This window comes from Opisthocomus hoazin, chromosome 19 (genome assembly GCF_030867145.1).
Source record: "Opisthocomus hoazin isolate bOpiHoa1 chromosome 19, bOpiHoa1.hap1, whole genome shotgun sequence".
In the NCBI taxonomy this organism is placed as follows: Eukaryota; Metazoa; Chordata; class Aves; order Opisthocomiformes; family Opisthocomidae; genus Opisthocomus; species Opisthocomus hoazin.
The window spans coordinates 1,810,838-1,816,920 of NC_134432.1; positions in this window are offsets into that span (position 1 = coordinate 1,810,838).

The window sequence follows — 6,083 nt, forward strand, 5'->3', positions numbered from 1 at the left end:
AGACAAACTCAGTCAAATGGAAGAGGGGTGGGGTGAAGCATATCTTCCCCAGAGCCCTAATTACTTGTCCAGTCAACAAATGCAAGCTTTGTAAAGCAGCAGAAAGCTTAGTAAAGCAACAAGCTGCCAAAAGTTGAAAAAGGCCAAGTGCAAGGGGTGGGTGCAATCGCACGCATAAATCCAGGCTGGGGATGAAGGGGTGGAGAGCAGCCCTGCCGAGAAGGACTTGGGGGTGCCGGGGGATGAAAAGCTGGACACGAGCCGGCGATGTGCGCTCGCAGTCCAGAAGGCAACCACATCCCGGGCTGCATCCCCAGCAGCGTGGGCAGCAGGGCAAGGGAGGTGACTGTACCCCTCTGCCCTGCTCTTGTGAGACCCCCGGGGAGTCCTGCGTCCAGGGACGCACCGAGCCCAGGGACGCCCCAAAAGGCACACCGATTTCCCTGGGGTGTAGTGAAAGGCACACCAGGGGAGATGGGGTGCAGCAGAAAGCACACTGCGGGGCCTGCAGAGGCACCCAAAGGCACGCCAAGGAGCTGGGGGAGCCGAAAATGCACTCCGAGGGGCCTTGGGGTGCTCAAAATGGCATCGTTCGGGGTGCTCGGCCGGGGGAATGGCACACCTGTTGCCCAGGAGAGCACTGCAATTCACACAACAGGGGCCTGGGGCACCCTGAAAGGCAGAGCCACAGCCTGAGGCAGCATCCAAAGCCAGAGAGGCACGTGCAGGGGAAGCCCAGAGGGCTGAACGAGTGTCTCGGAGCACCCCAAACGGCACGCTGAGGGGGACCAGGCAGACCAGCAAGCAAAAGCGAGGCACAGGGGGCATCCCACAGTGAACAGCAGGGGCTTGGGGTGCCCTCCAAGGGACACCCAGGGCTGCAGAGAGGGGTGCCCCGAGGGGTCCAGGGTGCCCCAGAACACACAGCCAGAGCCCAGGAAGCCCAAAATGGCACACTGGGTGTCCAGCCACCGCCTCTCGTGCTTGCAGGGAGCCTTGGTGGCCAGAGCCCATGTGTCTCCCAGGCAGGCAGGCGAGTGCCGCAGAGGGGCTGGGAGAGGAGAGGAGGACGGTGGGTGCCCCGAGCGTGCAGGGAGCTGGGAGCCTTGGAGAGGTGGCCTTGGGCAAGCCGGTGGCCCTGGACACCGTGCGCCAGGGGCCGTTTCCCTTGGGCACGTGGCCTGGGTGTTTGCAGAAAGGTGCTGAGCACACGGGCACGTCCGCCCTGCAGGCCTCTGCCCCCAGCACCGCCCAGTTCCCAGCACCTTATGATGTCACTGAGCCGTTCATGACGTCAGCACACGCGTTCGCTAGACCTGGGGCGCTGGCGCAGACCCTGCACACACAGTACCTGGCGGTGCTGCTGGTGCTGTGCTGGTGCTGCTGGTGCTGTGCTGGTGGTACTGGTGGTACTGGTACCGTGCTGGTGGTAGTGGTGCTGTGCTGGTGCTGGTGCTGCTGTACTGGTGCTTCTGGTGCTGTGCCAGTGGTGTTGTGCTGGTGCTGCCATTGCTGCTGGTGGTGGGCTCGGCCCGGAGGCAGTTGCCCGTACCCTGCCGCTCCTCAGGGCTTGGCTCCTCTGCTGGCAGCCGGCACCCGGCAGCGCCCACCCAATCCTGCCTGTCTCCGCTCGTCGGTGAGAGGCAAGGCAGTGCGGTGCCCATTCCTGCTGGGCCATGAAGAGCATCTGGCGGTTCCTGTGCAGGAGGAGGGCACAGAAGCAGCATGTGTCCTTCGGAAGCATCGCTGACAACAAGATCTTGCAGGACGTCTGGAACAAGCCACACTGCATGTCCATCACTGGGGGCTTGGCCCCAGCGCCGCTGCCGGTGAAGAAGCAGGCGGCTGTTGGTGACAACAACTGCCAGGAGAAGGACGAGAGGTAACGGGCGCAGGCAGGCGGGAAGTCTTTGGGAAACTCCTGGGCTGTTCTCCTGCCCTGGGGCTTCACTTCATGCCTGGGCATGTTGGTTCCCAAGGGAGGGAAAGATGGAAAGGGCCGTTGTTCTTGCGGTGAGTCCAAGAGGTTGTGCTGTCTGTCTTTCCAGGCCCAGACCCAGCGTGTGCCCTGCGGTCCCCAGGGAGCAGGAAAACGAGGGAGGAGCTGCTCCAGGCCATGCAAAACGGGTGTCAGCACCCAGCGCTCACCGCAGGGCAGGAGCTGCTGGAGATAGGCGGTGTGCACCCGCTCTGGGGAGAGCAGGTAGGACTCTCCAGCGCGGAGGAGGCAATGGGGAAAAGGGCTGTCGCCTGCCCTTTTGGTGGGCTGCCAGGGAGACAAGGTGTTTGGAAACGGCGTGGAGGGGTTCCTTGTCATCCGGGAACAAATGCTCTGCCAGGTGTTGTCCCTGGGAAGCAGAATTCTCGAGACACTGCTTCCTTTTTGGCTCCTTTCTCGTCACTTCGAGTGATGTCCCTGGCACATGGCGCAGGCGCGTGCTCTCGAGGAAACGAACTCCCAAGCAGGAGAAGAGATGCATTTCGCATCCGCGTTGTGACAGGTCTCTCGCTAGGATTTCATGGGTTTGGGGTGTGTGTTTGTGCTAAGATTGTCTCGGGAAGCACGATGATTCGGGAAGCGCTCTAGGCACCAAGGAGCTGTATTAGATCACTGTGGTTCCAAAAATGTGTGGTTTTAATGTAGATGAGCCTGCCGTATACTGGGAGTCTGCCGGCCGTGAGTCGCCAGCTGATGAAGAAGCCATCGAGGAGGGCAAAAGCTCTGAGGGGGAGGTATGTAAACCCCAAGGCTTTACATTGGAGACTTCCTTTTAGGCTTCTATCGCACCCTAATGCAGAAGAAGACTTTTCCATGAGTAATGCCAAAGGCAGGGTTCTTGGAAACTCTTTTCTCATCCGACGTCAAGTTAGTGACAGTCCTCTTCTGGGTCTGTGACATGCTGCCGCTGTCTCCTGTTTTGAGCTGATTTCCTAAGTTCCGTCCATTTTTATTCTTTCCCTTTGAGCAGACAGGAAACATCACAGCCCAAATACCGACCCCAGGGTTGGACTTGTCCCTTTGCCACCGGAGCCTCGGAAGTCCTGGGACAGCAGAAAGTGCCGATGTGCAAGAGATTCTGAGAGCATGTGATGTCCAGCTCACTGTGCCCGCGCACATCTCTGAGGTGCTGGAAACCAACAAGAGCTTGTGTCAGCAGCTGAACAAAGCCAAAAGAAAAGCTGACAGGCTGGAGCAGGAAGTGGAGCAACTGAAAGAAACTCTCCGGGAGAAGACACTGGCTTTAGATAGAGCAGAAAGAGAATTACATCAGGCTCGGAGGCAGGCAAAGGAGCAGCACGCTCTACCCCCGAAGAACGCTCAAGAGAGAAAAGATGTCATCAAGCAGGCAGAAGGGCTGCAGGAACAACTGTCCCAGCTCCAGAGTGAAAATGTTTTCCTCCGTCAGCAGCTGGGAGAGGTGCGGAACAAGGCCGCCCAAGAACATAAGGTGAGCGATGCCTTTATATGCGAGGCGGACCAAGTAGAAAAAGAGGTGAGATGATCACTGAGCAGGAATGACTGAAAGCAGAGCAGTTCCCAAGGCTGTCTGGTGCTCCGGAAAGTCAGCAGGTGTAAGCTACCTGCATGGGAGTCCATCACTCGAGCTGGTTCTGGTTTTGTTGGAATTGCGGAAGGTGCCGGCAAGCCTTGAGACGTGCTTATAGACACATACTTAGATACAGTCTCCGCATCTTCCCAGCAGAATGTGCTGGAAACAGAAATCATCCTTCAGAGATGGCATTTCTGTAGTTGTCTTCACTTGCCAAGGATGGCTAGAGACCGTCAGCTGTGCAGATGTCGCCTTCTTCCAGGGGATGAGGCTGCTCTGCTTTGCGATGCACTTAGAGAACCGATCTCGGTATATTATCTAGTAACTGCAAGTCAAAAGACAGATTTTGGCTTCTTACCTTTTTCTCTGTCCTCCCGTGACATTGTTTCCCTAGAGAACAGTGGGACGGCTGCAAGAAGAGCTCACTGATGCTTCAAGAAAGCAGTGGATAGCAGAAAAGTCGCTGAAAGCTTCCACACTCCAACGCGATTACCTGAAGGAGGAAAACTCCCGCTTGCAAGAGGACTTGGACAAGGCTAAGGCCAAGGTATGCAAAGTCTGTAAACCTGTCAGTATGGAGGAAGCTGTTCCGTTGCTTCAAAGAGTGCCAGACAAGAAAATAATTTGGGAACAAATACAGGAGAGACTTCTCTGAGGACGTTATGAGCTTCTGCATCACTAACAACAGTTGTCCAGGCTCGAGGGTGCTTTTAGCTCCTTTCTCCTCGCTGCCTCCTCCCCTCTCACCTTGAAAAAGTCAGCTGGCTCTTCAGGGAGCTCGTTCCGAGGCTGTGGGAAGGCAGTGAGCTTGGGACAGCACCTGGGTGGGGAAGAACGAGGCGGCCGTGCTCTTTGGAGACTGGGTTCTGTTCCGACACCGTGCAGAGGTTGTGGCCATGTGATTGAGTTTGGCAGAGATTTGAGAGCCCTTTGCCTAAGACAGATTGTTTATTCCCTGCATCCAGATGTGTGAACTCTCTGCGCAGCTGGAGTTGGAGCGTGAAACATCTCTGCAGCTCGCACCTGCAAACCAGCAGCTGCGAGGGCTGGTGGCTACTCTTGTGCCGCACGGCTTGGTGACTGCTGGCGTGGCTCGTACGGCAGCAGCGCTTTCTGGAGAACAGTGTGAACAGATAGCACAGGCAGAAACGGGACAGAATCAGCATCTCAGCCCACTTTTGCAGGTCAGTTTATGTACCATTTGCATCTGTAGTCTGCATTGCGTTCATTCGTGGTGGTGGCGATGGTGTTTTAGGTGTTTGGTCTTGGGCATCCGGCTCTCCTTGTTGGTGCTGTGGGTTTGCCTTTCCCGTAGGGAAGCTGGGGAGCTGCAAAAGGCTGCATCAAAGTGCCTCTGTGCGTGTGGTGGGACCTGTGTTCATGAGAAAGATGCCGCCTTTTCTTTCTCCCTGTCCATGCAGCGCTGTAGGCTGTTTAATACCAGCTTTTGTGTACAAATGGCAGGAAGAGCAGGCTTTTTGAGAGCCGGGGGCGTTGTCTTTTTCTTCCTGTTTCTTGAAGTTGCGCCTTCTGCTTTAGACACAGGCAGCCACTCCAGCCAGAAGAGAGGAGATCTGCACCACTGACGCCTCCTGGAGAAAACTGCTGGAGCAGAGAGTGAGCGCTCTGGAATCGGAGCTGGAGAGAGCACAGAGCTTGCAGGAGAAGAGCGCACTGCAAATGGCACGTGCGCAGGCTGAACTTAAAAGTTGGGAGAAATGTTATCTGGTGGACCAGGAAATTAGAAGATGCTTTACAAAGACATTAAAAAAGTAAGTCCAAATGTCTTCTGTTTTTCCCCCACGTTATGGGAATACGACTCTCTTCTTCGTGGCTTTTCCACCCCACTTCCCTTTCTTGGATCTGGTCAGCAGGATGCGTACGCTCAAGACGGCGTACTTCTCAGAAGAGCACGCCTTGGGCTCTCCCATTACGGAGGCCTGTTTGCCTTTCTCTTTACTGACCCTGAAGTAACACAACAAATCAGGCCTGTCTGCAGGACGTTTTGGTTCTTTTTCTTCAAACAGTTTTTTGTAGCCGTCTCTCCTTGCTGCATGGTGGTGGAAAAGAGGAGCTTCATTTCTGCTGCTCTTCTGCTCCACCTTAGGATAGACGCACTTGGAAAGGCAGAGGGGACACAAGAGGAGTCTGTGAGGCAACAGGACTTTGTTCAGCTGCCGTTATGGCGGTGCATCGTCTGTTGGAGTTTACAGCAGGGGGAGGGAGGGAGCCTGCAGTCCCTACCACCTTCAAGGAAAGGTCCTACAAGGGAAGATATAAGACAGGTTGCTCAGAAGAGCCTGAGAAGCAGTACCTTTGGGTGGCTGGGAAGTTTGTGTGCATGAGTCCAACAGCGCAGCATCACCCTTGGGGAACACCTTTGTGCCACGATGAGTAACAGCCGTTCTTGCATGCTCCTGCCTTTTTCACAGGGCTAATGAGATGTTAGCAGAAGCCGTTGCTAAGAGCCCTCAGGACCCGCGGTGCGGATGCTTCAGTGGCAAGGCAGAGAGTCTGGCCCAGACCAGGGCA